Raw genomic sequence first — 19,042 nt, forward strand, 5'->3', positions numbered from 1 at the left:
CAACGCAGATCAGATTTCGACCTGTGTCAGGTCATTATCAATGCAGTGCGGAATTGCAGCAGTTGTTCGTGCTCGAGTGAATGCTTACACAGTTCAACCATTACCGAGTAATGATAATGGTACTTGGTAATGGTTGAACTGTGTAAGCATTCACTTGAGCACGAACAACTGCTGCAATTCCGCACTGCATTGATAATGACCTGACACAGGTCGAAATCTGATCTGCGTTGTGACTATAAATGTCATATTAAAGCAACTTAATTCTACGACTGATTGCTGCTCTATCTAACCCAATTTGAAGATTTTCTGCCTGATGTCCTCTTGCAACTGATTAGAGACTTCTGCATTAGAATGTAAAACTCCATTCTGAACTGTAGTGGGGGACACACAATCTATATGGAAATTAATTCTATTATTGTTACTAACCACAAGTGTCATTAGCAATTATATATCTTGGCACGTAAGTGCAAGAATCCCTAGACTGTCTGAGGAGGCTTTTGTGAGTTGTTTGGTTACCAACTTTTCACAATGTTCTTATTGTGTGCTTCCGTAGAGTGGGTACAAGGGGCAGTCAAATGAAAATGAGACAGGTGGAAAAAATAGGTAAACTGTTTATTATTATTATTATTTCAAAAGTAATGACCGTAACTATTAATATGTTTATCCACTGTGAGACAAGACAGTCAATGCCCACGGAAAAACGTTTGCAGTTGCCTGCGGTACTGTGATTGTACCCGGGCGCACATCTCTCTGCCCAAAACAATTCGATGGCCTGCCAACTGACAAGACTGTTTAGACTGTGCTGCAAAAAGTTTGCTCGAAGCCCTTACCCCTTACAAATCGTCCGCGCAGCCAAGATTTCTGCCTGAGTACTTACCTTGTTTTTAGTGCCCTGGAGAAAAACATTTGTGGCTGTCAGTTTACCTCGAACAAAGAGGTGCACTACTGCGTACATTGTGGTTCTGTAGGCTATTGCAGACATTTTTCCACAAAGGTATTGACCGTCTTGTGTCACAGTGGAGCAAATGTAGATTGACGGAAAGAGATCCCGACACCACAAAAAAGTAATTAGAGCAGAGTAATGAAACTTCGGGAATACATTTATCTGGGTAACATATTTAAGTGATTAATGTTCCAAGAACACAGTTTAAGCGTGAGAAGAGCCGTTGCAAATGTGTGAATGACAGTACTTTAATAACTGGTGTAGCCATCAGAGTGCTGAATGCAAATGTGTTGTACAAGTGCCGAATGTCAGTTTTCGGGATGCAGTTCCGTGCCTGTTGCACTTGGTTGGTCAATACAGGAACTGTTGATGCTGGTTGTGGGTGACACAGGAATTGTGGTCCAGTGATGTCCCATATTTGCCTGACTGGAGATAGTCTGGTAATGGAGCAAGCAGAGGCAATGTGTCGACGGTCTGTTGAGTGTGTTGGGTTACAACAGTCGTATGATGGTGGAAAACAGCCTCTGGGATGCTGTTTACGAATGGCATCATAGTAGCTCAAATCACTGTTTTGACGTACAAACTTGCAGTCAGGGTGCAGGGGATAACCGTGAAAATGCTCCTGCTGGCATACAAAATTGCACCAGACACCGTAACTCCAGGTGTAGCTCCAGCGTGTTCAGCACACAGACGTGTCGGTTGCAGACCCTCGACTGACCTCCCCCTAACCAACACACGGCCATTACTGGCATTGAGGTTGAACTGGCTTTCAGCAGAAAACACAACAGATGCAAATTCTGCCCTCCAACAAACTCTCGTTCAATGCTACTGAAGTTGCAAATGGCGGTGTGTTGGGGTCAGTGGAATGCACACTACAGGTATAATATCCCTTGACCTGTACTACCAGGTGGAAGAGACTGATTGATTCAATGACCTTCCTATTGTTATTGGTTTAAAGTCAATGTACCGGGTGATCAAAAAGTCAGTATAAATTTGAGAACTTAATAAACCACGGAAAAATGTAAATAGAGAGGTAAAAATTGACACACATGCTTGGAATTACATGGGGTTTTATTAGGAAAAAAAAATAGTCCACAAAATGTCTGACAGATGGCGCTGGACAGCAAAACGTCAGTGACTGCGCGTGACAATTGTGTATAAAAGGAGCTGTAATGAGAGAGAGAATCAGATGCACCAGCAGTCGCAGCATGTTGATGTTACCTGCAAAGGCGCTTTTAGTGAAGCTGCATTATCAGAATGGGGAATGTGCTAGTTCAGAGTTATGATCCTATCGCTATAGGAAGGGGATTCCAACGGGTAAAGGTCCGTTGACAAATGCAGCTGTGGTGAGAATGATTTCAAAGCGTTTAGACGATAGACCCCGTAGTGGCCGACCGAGCACAAGGGGTAATGCTGCTGAAACAGTTGAGGAAGAAATGGAGACTGTAGCGGGTTCGTCTATGCACGGGGAAGTCAGTGCTCGTGCAGTCGCACGTCGCACCGGCATTCCATACACTACTGTTTGGTTGGCACTTAGGCGTACCCTCCGATGCTATCCGTACAAAATCCATCAGCATTGTGAACTGCTGCCTGGCGATTTAGTGAAGCGGAGGGCATTTGTGGTGTGGGCATTTCAAAAGATGGCGGAAGATGATGATTGGTTGAGTAACGTGTTGTGGACCGGCGAAGTTCATTTCACGATCCGAGGGTCTGTCAACGCCCACAACTGCTACCGAAAATCCTAGAACTGTCGTGGAAAATCCATTGCACGATGAGAAAGTCACGGTATGGGTTGGATTTACCACATCTACCATTATTGGGCCTTTTTTCTTCGAGGAAATGGGTGATTCTGGTTTTGTAACTGGTACCGTGACAGGTGAGAGGTACGCCGATATGTTACAGAGTCACATCATCCCCAGTCTGGCTGATAAACACCTGCTGGAACGTACGATGTTTATGCAGGATGGTGCTCCACCTCATATTGCTAGACACGTGAAAGATCTCTTGTGCGCGTCATTTGGTGATGATCGTGTGCTCAGCCGCCACTTTCGTCATGCTTGGCCTGCCAGGTCCCCAGACCTCAGTCCGTCCGATTATTGGCTTTGGCGTTACCTGAAGTCGCAAGTGTATCGTGATCGACCGACATCTCTAGGGATGCTGAAAGACAACATCTGACGCCAATGCCTCACCGTAACTCCGGACATGCTTTACAGTGCTGTTCACAACATTATTCCTCGACTACAGCTATTGTTGAGGAATGGTGGTGGACATATTGAGCATTTCCTGTTAAGAACATCATATTTGCTTTGTCTTACTTTGTTATGCTAATTATTGCTATTCTGATCAGATGAAGCGCCATCTGTCGGACATTTTTTGAACGTTTGTATTTTTTTGGTTCTAATAAAATCCCTTGTCATTCCAAGCATTTGCGTCAGTTTGTACCTCTCTATCTACATTATTCTGTGATTTATTCAGTTTTCAAATTTATACTGACTTTTTGCTCACCCGATAGTTGTTCCATGGCGAGCAAAGAAAAGTAAGAAAATATGAATGGGACTGGACTTTGTTAAGAGACAGGATAACGAGAGGATGTGTAGGAAGTGTGTGCAATGAAACAGTCATCGTTAGCCGCCATATTGTACAATTTGTGTTTTTTGAGATTCACAAGCAGTGTTTAAAGTTAATGTGAAGTTTAGAAAAGGCCAGAATACAGTCTCTTGCATTTTAAATGTAATTACACATATCTAATTATTATCAAAGGATACTGCGAGGAACTGTTATGGACTACAAGTTTGTATAGGACTTCGAACATTTGGTGGTCGATGTTTGCTGTAGAACCAGCTTCAATAACACGTTCAAAAGCATAGAGAAAGTGTTCTCTGCTAAAAGCAACTCATTTCACTTGCAGACAATCATTGAATGATCAAATGCAAATGGCAGTGTTCCATTTCCAGAAGATCCAATAGAAGTTTTCTTTATCTTATATTTCAAGTATTTTACAGGCAACTATTGGAGTCTGCAGCTGCTTCTACACCACGAGAGTAATTTGTCTACGCGTACGAAATTACGTACGTTGTGGGAGTAGTCGTCGACGCCAATAGAGATAGTGTCCTTCACAGACATACAGTGACAGTACACATGCACGTTCAATAACAACGAGTTTAATATTACCAGCTTGAAAAACATTAATCTCTTCTTTTGAGCAGTAAATACAGGGTGCGTCAAAAAATGTATACACACTTTGAAGCTTCATAGAAATTTAATTACCCGTTCTACAGTGCCAAATTTCTGGAAATGGGAAGCTTAAAGTCCAATTGGAAAAATAAATGTACTTTGCAAATGTGATTAATGTTCAAACTGGTGGCCTTCAGCATCAATACATTTCTGAGTACGAGTCACCACTGATTCTGTACATCGTACCAAAGTGTCCAATGAGATTTCTGCTCACACCGACTGAATCTCATTCCAAAGTGTGTCTAGGTTACGTGGTTTACGTTTGTACACCTCATCTTTTACTGTGCCCCACAGAAGAAATCCAGCGGTGTGAAGTCTGGAGAGCGTGCAGGAAACTCGATTGGTCCCCTGCGTCCTATCCAGTGGCCTGGCACATTGTGATCCAGGTATGCTCGTACGTCCCTACGATAGTGCAGCGGGGCGCCATCTTGTTGGAAATAAAACTCGTCATTACCGTATAATGCACGATTGGCAGGGAATATGAAGTCAGCAAGCGCTGTTAGCTATGTTTCTTCAGTAACAGTACCTTCAAAGCGGGAAGGTCCAATGAGTCCCCTTGCAGACAAACCACACCACACATTTACACCACGCAAAGTCACAGCCTTTTCAACTGTAATGTGAGGATTATCTTCAGCCCAGTACACACAATTGTGGCTATCGACAGTTCCATTGAGTTTGAATTGGGCTTCATTCGACCAAATTATGCTACTCATAAATTCCGGTTCACGTCTCACTATCTCCTAAACCAATTAACAAAATTCTAACCTTCGATTTGGATCGTCGTCACTTAGCTGTTGCACCAGCCTTGGAAAGTACACAAGAAACTTGCCTTTCTTCAGAATGTGTAGCACTTACATTACTCTTCACGTGCCGCTTGCCTTGAAGATTTTTGAGGCGAACGCTGAAACAGTTCAGAGACCGCAATTGTGGAATCGTCACTTGTAGCTGTACGAGGTCGCCCTGATGGACCTTTATGCGCATCACACACTGTTCCACGAATTTCGAATTTGTCTCGTAGACGTGTAATTGTTAACCTTGAAGGTGGTTCTGTACCATACTCACTTCTCCACTGTCTTCGAACCGCAGCTACATTCTCAAACTTCCAGTACCACTTAATTATCTGCTTCCGCACTTCGAAACACAAACGCATGTCCTCCGTGTTGCAGTTACTTCCTTGTCACTGCTGCCACCTGTTGAAGAAACATAACCTTACTTTCTCACTGATACTTAACCTTGTGGAACGGAAAATAAATTGTCTATTCAGTTCAAAGTGTGTATACATTTTTTTGACGCACCTTGTATAGTAAAGAAACAGGGCATATTGATTGAAGCTTACCTTGAAGTAACAGATTTGTAACAATTTGTCGTGTCACTGTGGTGCCAACTGCTGCTGAAATTGCTGCCACACGTGCAGTACGGTGCGTCAGAGCCGTACGCCGAACAGAGTGGTCTTCCCTCTCGGTAGTGTCGTGCGGTCGTGCGGAGCCCGTTCTTCTCGCAACCGTACCTTGCCGTGACAGACGCTTCTGACAGTTGTGTGCAGTGGCTTAATTCCTGCCAAATCTTTGCACTATCACAGGCGGAACATTGAGCTTCTCGCAGCTGTTTTTCGTAAGCTTGTTCAAACTTGGTGAGCTGTCGATAGTGGAATAATTTTTGTCTTAAAAGCATTCTTGACTACTGTCTAACACTCGACATCCAATTTCAGAGGTAACCAACACTCACGACTGTTACAGCGCGTATTTAAAGTGAACCTGATTTGCGTCCTGATAGTGGTGTTACCAGTGCCATTGCTGTGAAATAGGAATGGATGACGTCTTTCAGATTCAGAAACGTGCCTCTTGCACAACTTCCTCCTTGGCACTGGGATACGTTTTCGTCAGTGTATCAACAGTTACGGTGATTACTTTTGAAACAGTAAAGAGTTTACTTACTTTTTTCCCTATTTTAATGTGACTGTCTACTTCTACTTTTTCACCACAGCTGCCATTGGAGAGAACTGACTTAAAGTATGCTGGTAGTCATTGGCTGCAGTTCAGAACAATGAGAGAAATGGCTAAGAGTAGAGTAGGGAGAAGTGAACTTCGCAAACTTCTCCACTTGCTGGAACCACAGTCGGTGTTTGCAGGTTGACAGAATTGAAGACTGTCAGAGCACAAGTATCTGAAGAATTATTTCTGTGACAGACTGACTGGAACACCTGTTTAACAAGTTACAAATGGGGTATTACTTGGCAGTACTGACCCTACAACTTATCTTAGAAAATAGATTAAGGAAATAAATGATGACTAACTGAAACCCTCAGCTGCCGGCAGGTGTTGTTGATATACCTCGATGTGGACAGTTGAAAATGTGTGCCTCGACTGGGACTTGAACCCGGAATATCCTGCTTACATGGCAGATGCTCTATCCATCCGAGCCACCGAGGACACAGACGAATAGCGCGAGTGCAGGAACTTATCCCTTGCACGCTTCCCGCAAGACACACATTCCCAACTGTCCACAACTCTCTACATATGTAATGTACCTTATAGACATTTGCCCATCCACTGATTACTCGCACACACTTTGGCGATTCCTGTAAGAGTTTGGGCAACCTGTGTGCATTCGCACAGACGAAGGTCAATGGCTGGGTAGCCTTTAACTCTATATATGAAGACAGTAACTGTTCTCGAAAGAACAGATGCTGTTGATGACCGTGCAGCTTTTCCCTGGAATAAATGATGACTAACTGAAACCCTCAGCCGCTGGCAGGTGTTGTTGATATACGTCGATGTGGACAGTTGAAAATGTGTGCCCCGACCGGGACTCGAACCCGGGATCTCCTGCTTACATGGTAGACGCTCTATCTATCTGAGGAAAGGCAAACCTACGTTTCTAGCATTTGTGGACTTAGAGAAAGCTTTGACTGGAATACTCTCTTTCAAATTCTGAAGGTGGCAGGTGTAAAATACAGGGACTGAAAGGCTATTTACAATTTGTACAGAAACCAGATGGCAGTTATAAAGAGTCGAGGGACATGAAAGGGAAGCAATGGTTGGGAAGGGAGTGAGACAGGGTTGTAGCCTCTCCCCGATGCTATTCAATCTGTATATTGAGCAAGCAGTAAAGGAAACAAAAGAAAAGTTCAGAGTAGGTATTAAAATCCATGGAGGAGAAATAAAAACAGTGAGGTTTGCCGATGACATTGTAATTCTGTCAGAGATAGCAAAGGACTTGGAAGAGCAGTTGAATGGAATGAACAGTGTCTTGAAAGGAGGGTATAAGACGAACATCAACAAAAGCAAAACGAGAATAATGGAATGTAGTCAAATTAAGTCGGGTGATGCTGAGGGAATTAGATTAAGAAACGAGACACTTAAAGTAGTAAATGAGTTTTGCTGTGTGGGGAGCAAGATAACTGATGATGGTTGAAGTAGGATATAAAATGTAGACTGGCAATGGCAAGGAAAGCGTTTCTGAAGAAGAGAAATTTGTTAACATCGAGTATAGATTTAAGTGTAAGGAAGTTGTTTCTGAAAATATTTGTATGGAGTGTAGCCATGTATGGAAGTGAAACGTGGACGATAAATAGTTTAGTCAAGAAGAGAATAGAAGCTTTTGAAATGTGGTACTACAGAAGAATGCTGAAGATTAGATGGGTAGATCACATAACTAATGAGGAGAATAGAATTGGGGAGAAGAGAAGTTTGTGGCACAACTTGACTAGAAGAAGGTATCAGTTGGTAGGGCATGTTCTGAGGCATCGAGGGATCAACAATTTAGTATTGGAGGGCAGCGTGGAGGGTAAAAATCGTAGAGGGAGACCAAGAGATGAATACACTAAGCAGATTCAGAAGGATGTAGGTTGCAGTAGGTACTGGGTGATGAAGAAGCTTGCACAGGATAGAGTAGCATGTAGAGCTGCATCAAACCGGTCTCTGGACTGAAGACGACGACGACGACGACGACGACGACGACGACGACAACAACAACAACAACAACAACAACAACAACTTGGCTGAAAACCAAACGTTTGCTTGAAACAATATGTGGCCACACATGCAGCAGTAGTATTTCTTGAAATAGAGAGCTGATGCTGAGTGAGTGTTTAAGGAAACCAAACAGCTAAGGTCATCAGTCCCCTCCCCACCCCCTCAGCACAGAAGCAGTGTACACAATCTGTTCGCATATAGAGAAAATTCTGTGTGCTGATGTGAGAGAGTGTACAAAATGCTCTCATAGCTTGAATATGAGGCTGAATGTGGAAACTAACCAGGTATTCACATAGTGGGATGTGGGAACCGGCCTCAAAGCCACATCCGGGCTGGCACAGACACTGGCCCTTTGTCTTTAATCCGCCATACGGATTTGATTCGGGGCCGGCGTGCATCCCCATTCTGGAAGTGGCCACATTAACATGTGCCTACCTGTGCGGGTCCCAAAACAGAAGTTGCTGTGTTGTCTTACATTCATCTCATATTTGTCGTTTCACGAATGAGGAATTTCAATGTAGTAATAGAACTACAAAGAAATGGAACAATATGCATACTAGAGAAGACCCACTTCTGAACTGACTGCACCATTTTCACTGCAGCCACTCAATATTAGTCGAATATCAAAAACATGATCTCATTGTCCATATCTTTGTCATGGTATTGTTTCTTATTCAACCTACACTACTACTACTTCTTCTTTTGAACTTCATTTCATAGGTAAATGCCTTTAGCATTGATGTTGACATTCAGCCGGATTTTTTTAACATATATTGTATCTGAACATTGGGAATACCTTGAAGAGAATGGTCTATTGACACATTGTCTACACAGATTTAGAAAACATCATTCTTGTGAAACACACACAGCTCTTTACTCACACAAAATGGTGAGTGCTGTCAACAATGGATTTGAAATTGATTCCGTGTTTGTAGATTTCCAGAAGGCTTTTGACACTGTACGTCACAAGCGTCTCGAAGTCAAGTTGCGTGCTTATGGAATGTCGCCTGTTATGCGACTGGATTCGTGATTTCGTGTCTGCGAGGTGACAGTACATAGTAACTGACGGAAAGTTGTCAATTAAAACAGACTTTATTTCCAGTGTTCTCCAAGGCATTGTTATGGGTTCTCTGCTGTTCCTTATCTATATATGTCAGTTTAGGAGACAATCAGAGCAGCTGTCTTAGGTTGTTATGCAGACAGTGCTGTCATTTATTGTCTAGTAAAGTCTTCAGAAAATCAAAACAAATTGCAAAGCGATTTAGAAAAGATATATGTATGGTGCAAAAATTGGCAATTGACCCAAAATGATGAATGAAAAGTGTATAAATCAATCAAATCTAAAGGCCATAAATCCAACTAAATACCTAGGAATTACAATTACGAACAACTTAAATTGGAAAGAATCCACAGAAAATGTTTCGTGGAAGGTAACACTTAGAAACACTTGGAAAGTGTAATAGATCTACTAAAGAGACTGCCCTACACTATGCTTGTCTGTCCTCTTTTTGAGTAGTGCTGTGCAGTCTGGGATCCTTAGGGTTAAGGGAGTTCATTGAGAGAGAAGGGCAGCACGTTTTGTATTATCAAGTAATTAGGGCGGAGTGTGTCAGACGTGATACAGGATTTGGGGTTTACATCATTAAAAGAAAGTGTTTCTTGTCGCAGGATCTTCTCACAAAATTTCAATCACCAACTTTCTCCTCCAAATGCGAAAATATTTTACTGACGCCGTCCTACGTAGTGCGAAATACTCACTGTAATAAAATGAGGGGAAATCAGAGCTCGCACAGAAAGAAATGTGTGTTTATTTTTTCCATGCACTATTCGAGAGTGTAACAGTAGAGAATTATTGTTACGGTGGTTTGATGAACCCTCTGCTGGGCACTTAAATATGATTTGCAGAGTAGCCATGTACATATAGGTGTTGATGTTACTGTACTCCATCTCGTGTATGGTCTTCCTACATTCCTTTTTCCAGGGTGTTTATAATTGGGGCCTTCAGTCTTTCTACTCCGATGCAGTCTACATATTCCTCCCATTTTCTCGTATTGTCTTTATTTTTTTGTTTAGCTTACAAATTCGTAGATATTTCCTTACACTCTCATTTATTTTGCAGTCTTCTCCGGTACGTCCTTCCACTCTCATTTGAAACCTCATTTCTTGAGCCCGCATAATACTTACTCGGTGTCTTGTCATCTCCGACGGTTCCGCAAGTAAAATTTGGTGCTGATATGGTCTCGTAAAACTTCAGCTTGGTTTCTTAACTGGCGTTATTCCACATTTTTCTTTTTAACAAACATTCAACATATGGAAGTAAGTTTATTTAATTTTTAGTCCACATTGTGGTTGTGTTAATATGTGGTGTTGCATCTTAAATACTTAAAATATTTCATTTGTTCTAAATTTTATTGTTCAAGACTATTTTTGCTCTTACGGTCTTATACCCGGAAATGCTATCACTTTCATTTTACCTTCGGACAATTTTAGACTGCTTTCTCGAGGCTGTCTGCTGCAACTTAGTCTCTCATATGACTGTCATCTTCATTCTTCGCAGTTGGTATTAATTCATCTGGACACGGGTCTTGCATTTAGTCTAGCATAGCGATCTAAAAGTACTCCTTTCTTATTCACCATTTTCCATTTACCATTCCCTCGAGCTATGTATATATTGTAGAATGTCAGGGAAACACAGGATCCTTTTCGTGCTCCTTTGTTTGTGTTCACTGGCTTTGTAGTTAAGTTTTCCACAGCTATAACAATTTTGGTGTTTACATGTAGACTTTAAAGCGCCTGAGTTGAGATGGATGTACTTGTTCAGCTACTATGTTTCCATAGTGTTCTCATGTTCATATTATCAAGTGCCTTTTCAAACACAGTGTGTACACAAATGAATTTCACAGATAAATGACACTGATATGCAGTAGAACACACTCATCTCCCGTACTTTAAAATCATTTTTAATCAGTTTTTGCCATTTGAGTCGGGGGTACTTATCAGTCACCAGGAGTCGCAGTAAGGATCCTACCTTTTCACCTCAATTCCACGCAATGTAGAATACTCTGTCTGGTTCCCTACTAGTCCTGGGCAATGCGGCACTGGTTTTCGGGAAAAAAAAAAAAAAAAATATATATATATATATATATATATATATATATATATATATATATATATATATATATATATAAAAAGAAAGATGATGAAACTTACCAAACAAAAGCGCTGGCAGGTCGATAGACACACAAACAAACACAAACATACACACAAAATTCTAGCTTTCGCAACCAATGGTTGCCTCGTCAGGAAAGAGGGAAGGAGAAGGAAAGACAAAAGGATGTGGGTTTTAAGGGAGAGGGTAAGGAGTCATTCCAATCCCGGAAGCGGAAAGACTTACCTTAGGGGGAAAAAAGGACATGTATACACTCGCACACACACACACATATCCATCCACACATACACAGACACAAGCAGACATTTGTAAAGGCAAAGAGTTTGGGCAGAGATGTCAGTCGGGGCAGATGTACAGAGGCAAAGATGAAGTTGAAAGACAGGTGAGGTATGAGCGGCGGCAAATTGAAATTAGAAATTAGCGGAGATTGAGGCCTGGCGGATAGCGAGAAGAAAGGATATGCTGAAGGGCAAGTTCCCATCTCCGGAGTTCTGACAGGTTGGTGTTAGTGGGAAGTATCCAGATAACCCGGACGGTGTAACACTGTGCCAAGATGTGCTGGCCGTGCACCAAGGCATGTTTAGCCACAGGATGATCCTCATTACCAACAAACACTGTCTGCCTGTGTCCATTCATGCGAATGGACAGTTTGTTGCTGGTCATTCCCACATAGAACGCTTCACAGTGTAGGCAGGTCAGTTGGTATATTAAAGCTTAAAATTCGTAAAATTTTGCCTGATTATCCAGGAATTGTGAAGTCAAAAAGTTTTGTAAAAGAACTATAATCATATACAAAATATATTAGATTAGATTAAGTTTTCGTTCCATAGACCCAAAAAATGAGATGATTTTCGTGGGTGAGAAACATCTCAGAAAGGATAACATAAAAACATAGAACATTTTAATATAATTCTTACTACCCTGATCATTTTTCAGGAGATTGTTAAAATAGATGAATACAATGCGGTAAACTGTGACATCTAAAATTTACAGAATTAACACGCTGTCAGAATGAAAAGTTGTTATGCACTGTTAATAAATGTATCATACAAAAAATACCTAATCTTGACTGTTGTGACCAAGTGCGGTGAGAACTAAAATCTGACAGTCATTTTTACTTAAGCTGGCTTAACTGTCGCTGTTAAGATATTCATCTAGAGAGTAGAAGGAGTTGGCTATCAAAACCCGTGCTTTATCTGAAACCAAGTTTTTAATGGTTGCTGGTAAATTATTAAAAATGTGTGTTCCTGAATATTGGACCCCATTTTGGACCAAGGTAAGTGATTTTAGGTCTTTATGTAAATTGTTCTTATTCATAGTATTGATATTATGTATTGAGCTATTGGTTGGAAAGAGAGATGTATTACTTACAACAAATTTCATTAAGGATAAATATACTGAGAAGCAGAGGTTAGAATACAAAGTTCCTTGAACAGTTTTCTACACGATGATCTTGAATTTACACCACAAATGATTCTTATCACATGCTTTTGCACCCTAAAATCTTTGTTTGGTTGGATGAGTTACCCCCTAATATGATTCCGTATGATATAATAGAATGAAAGTATGCAAGTTGTTGTTGGTGGTTTTTTTTTTCCCTGCATCTGACAACATTCTCACTGCAAATACAGACTTGTTTAGGCACTTCAGCAATTCTGTGGTATGCCATTCCCAATGGAATTTGTTATCGAGTTGTAATCCCAGAAATTTAATAGTCAACCTCTGCTATCTGCATGTCTTTATATGTTATACACATGCTGGAAGGAAATCTCTTACAGGCTCTGGACTGCCTATAGTGGGCCTTCTCAAAATTTAGTGACAGTGAATTAGCTTTAAACAATTAGCTTTAAACCATTTATTAATGTCAGTGAAAATTTGATTAGCAACTATTTATATAAATCTGTACTTGACTTGATACTTATTGAAATGTTTGTATCATCTGCAAACAAAACAAACTTAGCATCTGGCAATGTAACAGGTGACAGGTCATTAATGTACGCAAGAAAAAGCAGTGGACCCAAGATGGAACCTTGAGGAACAACACATGTTATTAATTCTCAGTCAGATGAAGACTGACTGTTTACTGCACAGGTATTTAGCAACGACACCCTTCATTCCCTGTTAGATAGATAAGACTCAAACCATTTCACAGCATTGCCGGTGACACTATAATATTCTAATTTACTTAAGAGAATGCTGTGGTTCACACAGTCAAAGGCTTGTAATAGGTCACAGAAAATGCCAGTAGTGCCAAAGACTTATCCAGCATAAATTGGGCTGATTTGATTTAAGCAAGAAGGCAATCAACAGTGGGCCTAAACTCCTGTTGCCAGCACTGAAACTGAGCTGATTATGTGGCATTTCTCCCTTTCATCCTCGAAAAGCCAACTAGTGCCCTTACGATGTGATAGGAGTCTCTTTACTAGTTCTGTTAGCCAAAATTTCTTCAGGAATTAATGACCCCAAACATTTTGTGTCTTTAGGCTTCCAGTACTTATCATTGGAAGATTAAATGTGACGGGGTCTGATCCTCCGTACCACGTAGTCTGCACTTGGAAGCTTCTTTCTCTGTATCCATTATCCGCACGTATTTCCTGAAGTTCGAGTGACCACTCATTAGAACTATCACGAGTTTAATCTGCCACTGTTAGAACCCAGGATTACACACCTTCTCTTAAAACACGATTTTCACCCGACTAGCGTGCCATTTTTGATTTTGGGTTTGTCTGATATTCTACGCGTCACTTCTCGATCCAGCTACATAGTTTTGATTTTGCCTTCACTTTACCGATTGTTAATGCAGGTTCCGGTCTGATATTGGCTCTGTCCTGGTGAGTCTATCAGCTCAATCTTGACCACCAATTCCAGAGTGACCAGCGACCCACAGCAGGTTTACCCTGCTGCTTTTACTTAGCCTCACAAAGCTTTCATGGTACTCTGCAGTGATTCTGAATCTTGTTGCAGAGCCTGATGAGAGATTTCAGAACTGCTTGGTTGTTTGAATAAATGTAAATGCTACGATCGGTGTAACGTGTACATATATTGTCCTCTGCAGACGTCCTAATAGAAGATAGCTCTGCCTGGAATACCATAGGCAGCTTCCCTACAGAGATCGTGCTTTGTGCCATATACCCCGGGACGCCAACACGTCGTCTATTTTTGATCCACCAGTATACGAGACTGTCATCGGAATTGTATTGTTACCTTTCTTCCACTCTCCCTATTTCTTATCATTACGTGGAAAGGTTTATTCAAGCAGCTGAAAGTGACTCTATAATCAGCCAGCATTTTGCCGACTTCCTATGTTTACCATGATTATCAATGAGAGGTACATGCATGCAGTGCCAGTTACCTTTACATGAGGTTCTCCCTACATTTTGTCAGGTCTGTTATGCTGTTTTGTTTCCTAGTTTCTTGTATCTTCTTATCTGGTGTTGTCGCCATTGTACCGTGATAACGGTACGGTGTGGGTGTCGGAACATTTTGGTAACTGTGATAGTGCCCCACCATGTGCAGGGTTTCTGGGGCACTGCTGCTCTCTTTGTTTCCACCCAGCCACTTCCTGTTGCTTCCTCTTCCTACTGCCGTGACGTCCCTTTTCCCTCTTTGTTTGCACATTACCCTTTCTCCTTGACTGGACTGGACTGGACTGTGCTGTTTGTATTGTTCCTCCATTGATTTCTATGTAGCTGTTTGGTCCCTTCCCCCAAACCAACCAATCGACTGACCTCTCTCTGCATGACTTAAACATGATTAATAAATACTATATTTTTGTCGTTGAATTCTTTTTGGACATATACAAAGGCGTGCTGAAAAGTAATGCCTCCACATTTTTTACGCGAAACTCGTAAGTGTTTTTAAACAAAACACACTGTTAACATTTCACATTTTTATTCTTCATACCTACGTATTTATTTCTCAACAGTCACCATGGCAATGGACACATTTCTCAATATTGGAAGCAAATGAAAACTGGATGGGGCCAAGTCGGACTATACGAATGACAGTCGACGACAGTGAACTCGAGGCGTCAGATTTTTGCTGATGCCGCTGCTCTTGCATGTGGTATGACATTGTTCTGGTGAAGGAGAGGGTGCTCCGTGTGTGGGCGAACTCGTCAAATTTGTGCTTTCCTGGGAGCCTCGCAGTATCTCGGAGAGTTTACGAGTTCCAAATGCACCACAACTTGAACATCCTAGAATGTGGCGAGTGTGACTTTGTCTGCTGATTCCGCAGTCATAAATTTATTTGGCACCACCGATCTTTTATGGCCACTGATGCTCTCTTGGTTTTCGGGTCAAAATGGCGAACCCAGCATTCATCATTTGTCACAATGTTGTTAAAGGATCCATCAACCTCACCCTCTAAACACAAAAAATTGTTGACTGATGTCCAGTATCCTGTTTCATATCAAGCGTGAGGATTCAGGGCACCCACTGTGTACACAGATTTCTGTAATGCAGTTCTGCAGTGATAGCCCGTGCACACTCTCGTGATATGCTACATTTGCCTGAGAACGGTGTCTGTGCTATGAGATGATTTTCTCCGAGTTCATCAGGATGATTCTGATGAGTCTCGTTGGTTGCTGTATGCAGTTGCCCACTCTGAGTTGTCACACACATTGAGGTTAGGACCACCGTTTACTTCAAACTCCTCGTGCACTAACACAGTTATATTACACGCTACGATTCTGAGCACTGTAGTGGCAGAAGGTAACAACTGGGAAAGTTGACCCAGTAATAACAATTACATGTAATACATCAACTGATAATGAGAAAAAATACACAAAGATTTGAAGGCATTATTTCTCAGCACACTGTTGTATATGAAACTTTTTTATTTCTATGATTGCAGTTTTGGCATTAAGCAAGTTTCAAGTATAAGATTGTGTCATATAGGTTATGGAGACATAACAATGTAATTTTATTATTATCTATTAATTATACAGGCTGAGTCAGAAAGGACTTTGCAACTTTGGAATGATACAGAAATTTGTGTAGATAACTTACAGGATCAGTACATGTGTCATTTCGTAGCAAGCAACGTCAAGTACGACTCTCACAGTGGATCGGTACCCCATTCTACCACCAGGAGCGCCAGCATAGAGCCCAGTTAAGAGGGCTACTTTCATTGGTGAGGAGCATGCTCGCTGTGTGTTTTGCTTTCATGAAACGAAGTCTGCAACAAGTGTTTGGTGTGAATTTCTTACCGAATATGCTAAAGAACCTCTGACCAAGCCTAAAATTTACTCTTGGCCCAAGAACTTCATTGAGACAGGTTGTTCACTGTAACATGATAAATCAGCAGATCACCTGCATGTTGATGACAAAAGTCAATGTGACGTGTGTCTTGTGAGAGTGGCATGCCACAAGAGACTGTATGGTGAGTACTGCGAAGACGTTTTCACTTGTGAACCATACAGATTCAAAATGGCACAGCATATTAGTGATGCAGCTTAAGGTTGCTCATGGGGAATTCTGCACAGACATGTTGATGAGTCGACATTTCATATCAGTGACGCGGTGAACACCCAGAATTGCAGAATATGGGGCAGTGAAAATCCATATGCAACCCTGGAAAAAGTTTGTGACAGTCCCAAAGTTAAAGTGTTTTGTGCCCTTAGCAAATTGAAAGTGTACGGACCTTTGTTCTTCATGGGGAAAACTGTCACTGGTATTGTATATCCATATACGCTTGAAAAGTTTATAATTCCACAGATGTTCATGGTTTCCTAGATAATTACTTTCCATTCGGTAAATTGGCCATGAAGGGCCAGTTGCATTGCTCCCCAAACTTGACACCACTGGACTTCTTTCTCAGGGTTTTCGTAAGATGGTATGCATGTTCCTCCATTACCAAAAAATTTAGCCAGCCTGAAAATTTGAATCTATGCTGTCATTGCACAAGCTACTAGTGATTTGCTGCAACGAGTTTGTGAAGAAATTGATCATCAGTGGGATGTTTGCCACATCGCAAATAGTAGTCACTTCAAACCAAAATGGAGCTTGACACTTTTATGTGAAACTTGAAATTGTTTGCAACAGAATGACACATCTACCGACTGTGTACATTGCCTCAATACATTTTTTGTTATCTGTGCGTAACATAAGCCTATATGTCAAAACCTTACACTCGAAGATGCCATTATGCTGAAATTACAGTTGTAAAAATTAAATTCCAGCAATTGAAAGTTAGATGATAATATTAAAAAATGTATAGCAGGTGTGGTCCTATATTACAAGAAAGTAATGCATGTGTAACTATTTCTGGTAACTAAACCTGTGCCAGATACTGGTCTTCAACTAAAACTGGTCATACATTAAAAAATAAAATAAACAGCAGTTTACGGTGTTAAATAATGGCGGTTCTAAAGATTCTGGACTAGTGTATTCATGTATTGACTCCATTGTAACTTACCCTAAGGAATTTTACCCGCAGTGTTTCATTTAATGTGTGACCATCAGTGTGTACCTGTGGGTCTGATTGATCAGTTTTGCTTGCTCAAAATGTGTACACTGGTCAGCCAAAACATTTTGACCACTGTCCACTGTGGCATTGGACGCCGGCTGGTGGCATTTTGGGCATGTGACATGGTAACAAAACCGTGTAAGTGGAGCAGACACGGAAGGGGGATCAACCTAGTTAAATCATGGGCTGCAAATGGGGGAATCCGTTGAGATAAGTGGCTTGGACACAAAGGGCAGGTTGTTGTTGTTGTTGTTATTATTATTAATTATTATTATTATTCAGAGTTTGTGAACAAGTATCTCAAAAATGGCAAAGCTGATGGAATATTCACATGCTACTGTTGTGAGCATCCATGGAAAGAGGTAGAAGAGCAATGAAACTACCATTAGGCACTAAATGGCTGGACCTCCTCAACTCTTCAGAGAACATGGGGTTCAGATGCTTGTCTGCTCTGCCAAAAGAGCCAAATCTTGGTGCATGCCCAAGTGTTTTGGAGCACACTGTTCATCATACGTTGTTGAACACAGAGCTCCACAGCAGACCGACCATATGTGTTCACATGTTGACCCAAAGATACCGTCAGTTAAGGTCGGAGTCGTCACGGGAGTGTCGGAGTTCGACCGTCGACCAAAGGAAATGTGTTGGCTTGTCACGTGAATCGCATTTTTACTACTCTTAAGTCGACGACTGTCTCCAAAGATGCTGTCATCGAGATAGCGGGGGCTCAAAACTTGCAGCACACCAGACACAAGCTGGTTGGAGGAGTACTATGCTATGGGAGACATTCTCCTGCTGTCGTATAGGACCTGTGGTAGCAATCAAAGACACGCTGACAGCTCCGAATGACCTGCATCCCTTCACGCTCGGTGTCTTCCCGAACGGCAGTGTCACCTTTCAGTATAATTGTGCATGTCTCGGAGCCAGAATTGTACTACAGTGGTTTGAGGAGGAACACAAATTCGTGTCTCAGTGGCCAAATTCGCCTCATATAAATCCTGTGGAACCCACCTGTGTCACTATTGGGCTCCATCACTGCGTACGCAAATAGACAGCCCGTTATTTACTTGAACTACGTGACCTGTACGTAGACATACCGCTACAAACCTACCGCAAAACTGTTGGATCCCTGATAAGTAGGCTTAGTAACGTATTTAGTTCCAAAGACAGACAGACTAGTTATTAAGCAGGTGGTCATCATATTTTGGTTCGTCAGTGTATATGTGGAAGTGAGATTGGACACACAAACATTTTGTG

General features: G+C 41.6%; 1 protein-coding gene across 3 annotated transcripts in view; it reads left to right on the plus strand.

Annotated features, from left to right (window-relative positions):
- Positions 1 to 19,042, plus strand: part of LOC126426732 (sorting nexin-13-like) — a 399,890-nt gene that overhangs the window by 14,032 nt on the left and 366,816 nt on the right. The window lies entirely within an intron of this gene.

The sequence above is a fragment of the Schistocerca serialis genome, chromosome 11, assembly GCF_023864345.2.
Source record: "Schistocerca serialis cubense isolate TAMUIC-IGC-003099 chromosome 11, iqSchSeri2.2, whole genome shotgun sequence".
NCBI classification, from domain to species: domain Eukaryota; kingdom Metazoa; phylum Arthropoda; class Insecta; order Orthoptera; family Acrididae; genus Schistocerca; species Schistocerca serialis.